Source organism: Carassius carassius, chromosome 50 (assembly GCF_963082965.1).
Source record: "Carassius carassius chromosome 50, fCarCar2.1, whole genome shotgun sequence".
Lineage (NCBI taxonomy): Eukaryota > Metazoa > Chordata > Actinopteri > Cypriniformes > Cyprinidae > Carassius > Carassius carassius.
Window position 1 is genome coordinate 20,656,930 of NC_081804.1, and position 10,194 is coordinate 20,667,123.

Genomic DNA, 10,194 nt, shown 5'->3' on the forward strand with positions numbered 1-10,194 from the left:
AAATTTTCACTAGTTATGTAATAATCTTGAAAAAAAAAAAAAAAAGAGACAATGCCCGATCTCTGAATCTTAGCATGTTTTGTTCTGGTTACTACTTGGATGGGAGACTGCCTGGGAATGCCAGGTGCTGTAAGCTTTTGGGTTTTCTTCCCTACTTATATAATGTACTGGAGATTAGAGTGGCTGATCTTTAAATAGCCCTCTCTCTGAAGCAGCCTTCGCTTACGGCCATACCAACCTGGCTATGCCTGGTTAGTACTTGAGTGGGGAACTGCCTCGTAATACCAGGTGCTGAAAGCTTTTTGGAAATTTTTCAAAATCTTTTACTTTTTGGATTTTTTTCACTAATTATATAATAATCGTGCAAAAAAAAAAAAAAAAAAAAAAAGAGTCAATGTCCGATCTCTGAATCTTAGCATGTTTGGTTCTGGTTACTACTTGGATGGGAGACTGCCTGGGAATAATACCCGGTGCTTTAAGCTTTTGGGTTTTCTTCCCTACTTATATAATGAACTGGAGATTAGAGTGGCTGATCTTTAAATAGCCCTCTCTCTGAAGCAGCCTTCGCTTACGGCCATACCTGGCTATGCCTGGTTAGTACTTGGATGGGAAACCGCTTCGGAATACCAGGTGCTGAAAGCTTTTTGGAAATTTTTCACAATTTTTTACTTTTTGGATTTTTTTCACTAATTATATAATAATCGTGCAAAAAAAAAAAAAAAAAAAAAAAAAAGAGTCAATGCCCGATCTCTGAATCTTAGCATGTTTGGTTCTGGTTACTACTTGGATGGGAGACTGCTTGGGAATGCCAGGTGCTGTAAGCTTTTGGGTTTTCTTCCCTACTTATATAATATACTGGAGATTAGAGTGGCTGATCTTTAAATAACCCTCTCTTTGCAGCAGCTTTCGCTTACGGCCATACCAACCTGGCTATGCCCGATCTCGTCTGATCTCGGAAGCTAAGCAGGTTTGGGCCTGGTTAGTACTTGGATGGGAGACCGCCTGGGAATACCAGGTGCTGTAAGCTTTGTGGAAAATTTTCACTAGTTATGTAATAATCTTAAAAAAAAAAAAAAAAAAAGAGACAATGCCCGATCTCTGAATCTTAGCATGTTTTGTTCTGGTTACTACTTGGATGGGAGACTGCCTGGGAATAATACCCGGTGCTTTAAGGTTTTGGGTTTTCTTCCCTACTTATATAATGAACTGGAGATTAGAGTGGCTGATCTTTAAATAGCCCTCTCTCTGAAGCAGCCTTCGCTTACGGCCATACCTGGCTATGCCTTGTTAGTACTTGGATGGGGAACCGCTTCGGAATACCAGGTGCTGAAAGCTTTTTGGAAATTTTTCACAATTTTTTACTTTTTGGATTATTTCCCCTAATTATATAATAATCGTGCAAAAAAAAATAAAAAAATAAAAAAGAGTCAATGCCCGATCTCTGAATCTTAGCATGTTTGGTTCTGGTTACTACTTGGATGGGAGACTGCCTGGGAATAATACCCGGTGCTTTAAGCTTTTGGGTTTTCTTCCCTACTTATATAATGAACTGGAGATTAGAGTGGCTGATCTTTAAATAGCCCTCTCTCTGAAGCAGCCTTCGCTTACGGCCATACCTGGCTATGCCTGGTTAGTACTTGGATGGGAAACCGCTTCGGAATACCAGGTGCTGAAAGCTTTTTGGAAATTTTTCACAATTTTTTACTTTTTGGATTTTTTTCACTAATTATATAATAATCGTGCAAAAAAAAAAAAAAAAAAAAAAAAAGAGTCAATGCCCGATCTCTGAATCTTAGCATGTTTGGTTCTGGTTACTACTTGGATGGGAGACTGCTTGGGAATGCCAGGTGCTGTAAGCTTTTGGGTTTTCTTCCCTACTTATATAATATACTGGAGATTAGAGTGGCTGATCTTTAAATAACCCTCTCTTTGCAGCAGCTTTCGCTTACGGCCATACCAACCTGGCTATGCCCGATCTCGTCTGATCTCGGAAGCTAAGCAGGTTTGGGCCTGGTTAGTACTTGGATGGGAGACCGACTGGGAATACCAGGTGCTGTAAGCTTTGTGGAAAATTTTCACTAGTTATGTAATAATCTTAAAAAAAAAAAAAAAAAAGAGACAATGCCCGATCTCTGAATCTTAGCATGTTTTGTTCTGGTTACTACTTGGATGGGAGACTGCCTGGGAATAATACCCGGTGCTTTAAGCTTTTGGGTTTTCTTCCCTACTTATATAATGAACTGGAGATTAGAGTGGCTGATCTTTAAATAGCCCTCTCTCTGAAGCAGCCTTCGCTTACGGCCATACCTGGCTATGCCTTGTTAGTACTTGGATGGGGAACCGCCTCGGAATACCAGGGGCTGAAAGCTTATGGGTTTTCTTCCCTACTTATATAATGTACTGGAGATTAGAGTGGCTGATCTTTAAATAGCCCTCTCTCTGAAGCAGCCTTCGCTTACGGCCATACCTGGCTATGCCTGGTTAGTACTTGGATGGGGAACTGCCTCAAAATCTTTTACTTTTTGGATTTTTTCACTAATTATATAATAATCTTGAAAAAAAAAAAAAAGAGTCAATGCCCGATCTCTGAATCTTAGCATGTTTGGTTCTGGTTACTACTTGGATGGGAGACTGCCTGGGAATGCCAGGTGCTGTAAGCTTTTGGGTTTTCTTCCCTACTTATATAATGTACTGGAGATTAGAGTGGCTGATCTTTAAATAGCCCTCTCTTTGCAGCAGCTTTCGCTTACGGCCATACCAACCTGGCTATGCCCGATCTCGTCTGATCTCGGAAGCTAAGCAGGTTTGGGCCTGGTTAGTACTTGGATGGGAGACCGCCTGGGAATACCAGGTGCTGTAAGCTTTTTGGAAAATATTCACTAGTTATGTAATAATCTTGAAAAAAAAAAAAAAGAGAGTCAATGCCCGATTTCTGAATCTTAGCATGTTTGGTTCTGGTTACTACTTGGATGGGAGACTGCCTGGAATGCCAGGTGCTGTAAGCTTTTGGGTTTTCTTCCCTACTTATATAATGTACTGGAGATTAGAGTGGCTGATCTTTAAATAGCCCTCTCTCTGAAGCAGCCTTCGCTTACGGCCATACCTGGCTATGCCTGGTTAGTACTTGGATGGGGAACTGCCTCGTAATACCAGGTGCTGAAAGCTTTTTGGACATTTTTCAAAATCTTTTACTTTTTGGATTTTTTTCACTAATTATATAATAATCGTGCAAAAAAAAAAAAATAGAGTCAATGCCCGATCTCTGAATCTTAGCATGTTTGGTTCTGGTTACTACTTGGATGGGAGACTGCCTGGGAATGCCAGGTGCTGTAAGCTTATGGGTTTTCCTTTTAAACACAGTCCAAACATCCAACACAATGATTTCCTTTTTAGCCACAGTTCTTCTCTCCCATATTGCACTTTTCATTAGCATTACACACAGATTAATAAAATTTTTGTTTTGACACTTTTTTTCCCAACCAAACATCACCACTCTGTTCCATTCCATTACATTTTCATCCCAGTCTTCAGTCACATCTTTAATTAAACATTTACATTTTCTTAAAAACTCCTCCAGTTCTCTACAATATAAAAACATATGTAAAATCCCCTCTTCCTTTTCCTGGCACACTTTACACAGAGCATTTTCTTCCCTTCCTATTTTATTTAAAATAATCTCAGTAAAAACCACTTTATGCCTTATAAAATACTCCAAACATCCCAATTTTGTTTCCACACACTTCCCTGTCATGTTTCTCCATATATACTCTTTTTTTAAATCTTTGAATTTCTGCATCCAGTATCCATTTGCAATAGGCTCTTTAAAAACACCATCTCTAAAAGAACAATAAATCATTTTCAGAGTACATTCCTTAAAATCATACAGTTTTTCCCCTAATTTCACGTAAATACATTTCTCTTTTGGCTCTTCTTCCATACATTCTATTCTTTTAATCCACTCTTTGGGTATTGCGCTTTTAATGATTTCATATTTATTTTTTATGTCTTGTTCACTGTAATCCTCTTTTGCCTCCTCCATTGCATCTACAATAAATTGTGTCGGTAAAAAACCTTCTTTAAATTCATACAATACATCTCTCACTCTTGTTATCCCCACTTCCATCCATTTCTTTAAAAAAATCCCTTTGTCTTGTTTTAAAATGTTTTGGTTTAAGAACAGAGGTTGATTTAAAATGTGTTCTCTCCCATGTGGATCAAACTCAACTTTATCTAAAAATTTTCCCCAAGCACTTAAAATTTCTCTATAAAACTCTGGTAAATTTTCTGTCATCCAATTCTTCGTTTTCATCCATAAAATTCCATCCCCCATGTTAAGATCCCCACATTTGTTTAAAAAATATTTCATCGTCTTTTTCCACTCTGGTTTGTCCTCATCTTGTAGGTATTTCTTCACTACTTTCACTCTCAAACTATTTTTCCTCTGTTCCACATCTATTAAACCTAAACCCCCCTTCTCTACCGCCCCTAAAATCGTATTAAAAGCTATTCTTGCTGGCTTCCCCTCCCATAAAAAGTCAAGAAAACATTTCTTCAACCTCTTTTCTGTCCACATTGGCATATGCGACACATATAAAACATTCCATAGCTTAGACACCATTAAAACATTCAATACTAAAACCTTCCCTTTTAAGTTTAAAGTTCTTAATTTCCAATAATTTAACCTTCTCTCTATTCCTGTTACTAGTTCCACCCACATTTCATCTCTTACTTTCATCTCATTTTTACCCATTAAAATTCCTAAAATCCTAATTTCTTCCACTTCCTTCAAATTAAAACTATCCTTTAAAACCATTGCTTTACCAAATCTCATATATACCGTCTTTTCTTCATTTACTTTACTCCCAGATCCTTTACAATATTCCTCTACAACATTCATAACTTCTTTGATGCTCTCCTTTCCTTTTACTATTATCGTTGTGTCATCAGCATATTGAGAAACCTTTCCCTCAGCCTTATTTTCCTCAATTTCAATTCCAATTATTCCTTCTTTTTGTTTTATGGCCAATCCTAACGGTTCCGATACAAGTGAATATAATAATGCCGAAAGCGGACAACCCTGTCTTATCGATCTTGTGATTTTAAAACATTCTGTTAAAAACCCATTACACTTTATTCTCGTTAAAGCGCCCTTATATAAAATCTCAATATATTTGATAAAATCTCCCCCAAAACCAAATTTCTTTAAAACATCAAATAAATACTCGTGTTCAACCCGATCAAATGCTTTTTCAAAATCTAGACTAATTATGTAACCATCTTCATTTAGTTCTTTCATATACCATATTGTGTCTCTTATACTCATTGTTATATCCGCTATATCCCTTCCTTTTACTCCGTATGCTTGGTTTGTTTCGATTATACTTGGCATTACTTCCTTTAACCTGTTTGCTAAAACCTTTGATAAAATCTTAAAATCTGTGTTAAGCATTGTGATCGGCCTATAGTTTTTTAAATCTACCTTTTCTCCTTTCCTTTTATATATCAGTTTTGTTATCCCCATCCCCATTCTTTCATTAACTTCTTCTTTTTCAAAAATCTCACTAAAACTTCCTTTAAAATCTTGGTTAAAATCTCTTTAAAACATATATAAAATTCACTTCCCAAACCATCTATTCCTGGACTTTTCTGTTTATTCAGCTGCTGTATTGCTCTTTCAATCTCTTCTTCACCAATTTTTTGATCGCATTCTTTTTTATCTTCCTTACTCACTTTTACTTTTATTCGATTCAACAATTCAATTTTTTCGTTTTCTTCTACACCCCTGGCACTAAAAAGATCTTCATAAAAATTCTTTATTTCTTCTAAAATCTTTTCATTCCCCTCTACAACTTCCCCATTTTTCCCTCTTACCTGTTTTATTGTTTCAGCTTTCCCTCTCTTTTTTTCCAAATCAAAAAAAAACTTTGTGCACTTTTCTCCCTCCACAGTATATTTAGCTTTGCTCCTTAACCTCGCCCCCTCATATTCTTTTTCCTCTATTTCCTTCAGTTTTTCATCCATTTCCTTTATCTTTTGTATATCTTTATTTTCTTTATTCAATTCCGCTTCCAAACATTCCTTTATTTTTTTTCGTTGTATCTTTTGCATTTGCGTATTATGCTACAATACTTAATTGAGAATTTTTTTATTAAAAACTTTACATTCTCCCACCAAATTCTCTTATCTTCTTCATACATTTCATTTTCCTTTTCTTTTTCTATAATTTCTTTAACCTTTAATACATAGTCTTCATTTTCTAACATTTTTGTATTTAAAACCCATATTCCTGGCCCTCTTTGCACTTTATTCCAATCCAATTTAAAAAATAAGAACTTGTGATCGCTAAAACTTGTTTCTTCATACTTAATATTTTCTATAAAATTCTCCACATTTCTTGTACATAAAATAAAATCAATTCTTGTTTCACACACAAACTGCCCCACTATTTGCCTTCTTGAAAACTCTTTTTTCTTTTCATTTCTTTCTCTCCACACATCTATCATATTATTTTCTGCCATTAAAGCTTTTAATTATTTTCTCCCTTTGTCAGTTTTAAAAACCATTCCATCTGCCACGTCTTGTTTACTAAAAACCGTATTAAAATCCCCCATCATTATTATTTCTTTATACTTCTTTACAAAACTACTTAAAACATAAAAAAACTCTTTCTTTTCCTTCTCCTCCGTTGGTGCATGTACATTTACTAAAATCAATTCCCTTCCTTCATGTTTTGTCTCTACAACCATACATTTACCCATCGTATCTTTGTATAAAATTTGACTTGCTTTAAAAACATCATCCTTCATTAAAAAAGCCACACCTCTCCCAAACCTCCCATCTCCATTATTGTACAAAATCCCTCCTCCCCATCTCTTTTTATATTCATTCATTACATTTTCTCTCCAGTTTGTTTCCTGTAGTACAATAATGTCTTCTCTTTTACATTTTTCTTTTATATTTTCAAATTTCTTTAAGTTCAAAAGTCCTCTTGCATTAAAAGTCACAACACTTAAAACCATTAAAAAGAAAAATAATAAATATCTAAAACCCATCATTCTCAGTCTTTCTCCTCCAATTCCTTTAACACCTCAAACCTATTTAAACATTTCACTTTTTTTCTTGAACTTTCTATATTTGGCTTTACCTTTAGCGATCTTCTTCGTATTTTTCCCCTCTCTGCCTTTTCCTTCTCATCCTCCTCCATACTAATTTCTCCTTCGTTATCAGTTTCTTTGTCTTGTTCTTTTCCTTTTTGTCCATGAATTGAAGATATGTCCATCGGTGTAATTTGTGTGTCCTCTTCTCTTATTTGTTCATTGTTATTTTCTTTTTCTTTTTCTCCTTCTCCTTCCTGTCTGTTGTTTGTTCCTTCCTCTGTTTCCTTTGGTTGTAATTTGTCTTCTTCATGTCTTTCATCACAATGTCCTTCATCATTGTTTTCTTCATGCACCTGCCTGTCCACCTGTTCTTTCCTTCCACCTACCACCCCCTCCATCCAGCATTCACATTTATTTAAAATTTCTTGGCAATCCGGACACCTGACAGCATTGCAGTCTCGTGCAAAATGTCCCCTTTCCAAACATTTATGGCACTTGAATTCTGGGCACTCTTTCAGTAGATGTTCTGGGCTCATGCACAGCCTACAAGTCTTCACCTGGTGGCTGTGCATCACCCTAAAGTACTGCGGGCCTTCAGCTGTTTCAATCTTAGTGCTGTAAGGGAGTGATGCCACTTCTTTGGGGAACCTCACCTTTACAAACCTTGTGCCGTCTTCGATGTCAGTGTCCGGATAGCACCTTCTTTTGATTTTAGATATGGGGGAAACCCCCCATCCTTCCAATTTGTTTACAATTTCCTTATCCTCCAGGTAGACAGGCAGGTGCATGAAGGAAACAACGTAATCTTTATTTTGCAGTTTTTTTTACTTCACAGTCCACTCCCTTTATTGTCAATCCATTGATTAAAATGTCACACATTTCTTCCTGTTCCAATGTCAGTTCATATTCTTTGCCTTGTCTGGGTCTTACAGCCAACACCTTTCCACTTCCAATTTTTTCTGAGATTGCTTTAATTATATCCTCTCCTCTCACACCAATCACATTCTCTGTACTCACGATCACTGTTGCCTCCTTTAAATATTTTCTTTCACCAAATCTTTTCCTTACTTCTTGATCTTTTACATTTCCAGCTCTTTGTCGCTTCTCCAGTCCAGTGTCATTTGCCGTGCGTGTTCCTCCAGCCAGTCCATTGTCGTTTGCCATACTTGTTCCTCCAGCCATTCTAGTGTCGTTTACCATGCGTGTTCCTCCAGCCAGTCCAGTGTTGTTTGCCATGCTTGTTCCTCCAGCCAGTCCAGTGTCGATTGCCATGCGTGTTCCTCCAGCCAGTCCAGTGTCGCTTGCCGTGCGTGTTCCTCCTGCCAGTCCATTGTCATTTGCCATTCGAGTCTCTCCAGCCAGTTCTGAGTCGTTACCATACAATCCGTCCATTTTTGAGAAAAAAAAGATCAACCACCCTCCAGACAGCGATATGCTGCTGTTAGGTGGCTTTCAAAAAAGAAAAAATGCCAAAGAAACAATCACAGATTCACAAAACAAACAAAACAACCACAAATAGAAAAACACAAAATGGAGGAGAGCCTTCCTCTCCCAACTGCAGCCAACACTTCCTGTAGCTCTCTAGCGCCCTCAGGTTGGTATGGCCGTAAGCGAAAGCTGCTGCAAAGAGAGGGCTATTTAAAGATCAGACACTCTAATCTCCAGTACATTATATAAGTAGGGAAGAAAACCCAAAAGCTTACAGCACCTGGCATTCCCAGGCAGTCTCCCATCCAAGTAGTAACCAGAACCAAACATGCTAAGATTCAGAGATCGGGCATTGACTCTTTTTTTTTTTTTGCACGATTATTATATAATTAGTGAAAAAAATCAAAAAAGTAAAAAATTGTGAAAAAATTCCAAAAAGCTTTCAGCACCTGGTATTCCGAAGCGGTTCCCCATCCAAATACTAACCAGGCATAGCCAGGTATGGCCGTAAGCGAAGGCTGCTTCAGAGAGAGGGCTATTTAAAGATCAGCCACTCTAATCTCCAGTTCATTATATAAGTAGGGAAGAAAACCCAAAAGCCTAAAGCACCGGGTATTATTCCCAGGCAGTCTCCCATCCAAGTAGTAACCAGAACAAAACATGCTAAGATTCAGAGATCGAGCATTGTCTCTTTTTTTTTTTTCAAGATTATTACATAACTAGTGAATATTTTCCAAAAAGCTTACAGCACCTGGTATTCCCAGGTGGTCTAAACCTGCTTAGCTTCCGAGATCAGACGAGATCGGGCATAGCCAGGTTGGTATGGCCGTAAGCGAAGGCTGCTGCAAAGAGAGGGCTATTTAAAGATCAGCCACTCTAATCTCCAGTACATTATATAAGTAGGGAAGAAAACCCAAAAGCTTACAGCACCGGGTATTATTCCCAGGCAGTCTCCCATCCAAGTAGTAACCAGAACAAAACATGCTAAGATTCAGAGATCGGGCATTGTCTCTTTTTTTTTTTTCAAGATTATTACATAACTAGTGAAAGTTCTGGTTACTACTTGGATGGGAGACCGCCTGGGAATACCAGGTGCTGTAAGCTTTTTGGAAAATTTTCACTAGTTATGTAATAATCTTGAAAAAAAAAAAAAAAGAGACAATGCCCGATCTCTGAATCTTAGCATGTTTTGTTCTGGTTACTACTTGGATGGGAGACTGCCTGGGAATAATACCCGGTGCTGTAAGCTTTTGGGTTTTCTTCCCTACTTATATAATGTACTGGAGATTAGAGTGGCTGATCTTTAAATAGCCCTCTCTTTGCAGCAGCCTTCGCATACGGCCATACCTGGCTATGCCTGGTTAGTACTTGGATGGGGAACCGCCTCGGAATACCAGGTGCTGAAAGCTTTTTGGAAATTTTTCAAAATCTTTTACTTTTTGGATTTTTTTCACTAATTATATAATAATCGTGCAAAAAAAAAAAAAAAAAAAAGAGTCAATGCCCGATCTCTGAATCTTAGCATGTTTGGTTCTGGTTACTACTTGGATGGGAGACTGCCTGGGAATGCCAGGTGCTGTAAGCTTTTGGGTTTTCTTCCCTACTTATATAATGTACTGGAGATTAGAGTGGCTGATCTTTAAATAGCCCTCTCTTTGCAGCAGCCTTC

At 37.5% G+C, this 10,194-nt stretch overlaps 3 non-coding genes across 3 annotated transcripts; all 3 read left to right on the forward strand.

Annotated features, from left to right (window-relative positions):
* The first annotated feature begins 908 nt into the window (after positions 1 to 908).
* On the forward strand, positions 909 to 1,027 carry LOC132133865 (5S ribosomal RNA). Its single transcript, XR_009429253.1, has one exon. It is a non-coding gene; the product is annotated as a 5S ribosomal RNA (ribosomal RNA).
* A 916-nt stretch (positions 1,028 to 1,943) lies between these two features.
* LOC132133880 (5S ribosomal RNA) lies at positions 1,944 to 2,062 on the forward strand. Its single transcript, XR_009429267.1, has one exon. It is a non-coding gene; the product is annotated as a 5S ribosomal RNA (ribosomal RNA).
* Positions 2,063 to 2,744: 682 nt separating this feature from the next.
* On the forward strand, positions 2,745 to 2,863 carry LOC132133866 (5S ribosomal RNA). Its single transcript, XR_009429254.1, has one exon. It is a non-coding gene; the product is annotated as a 5S ribosomal RNA (ribosomal RNA).
* Positions 2,864 to 10,194: the final 7,331 nt, after the last annotated feature.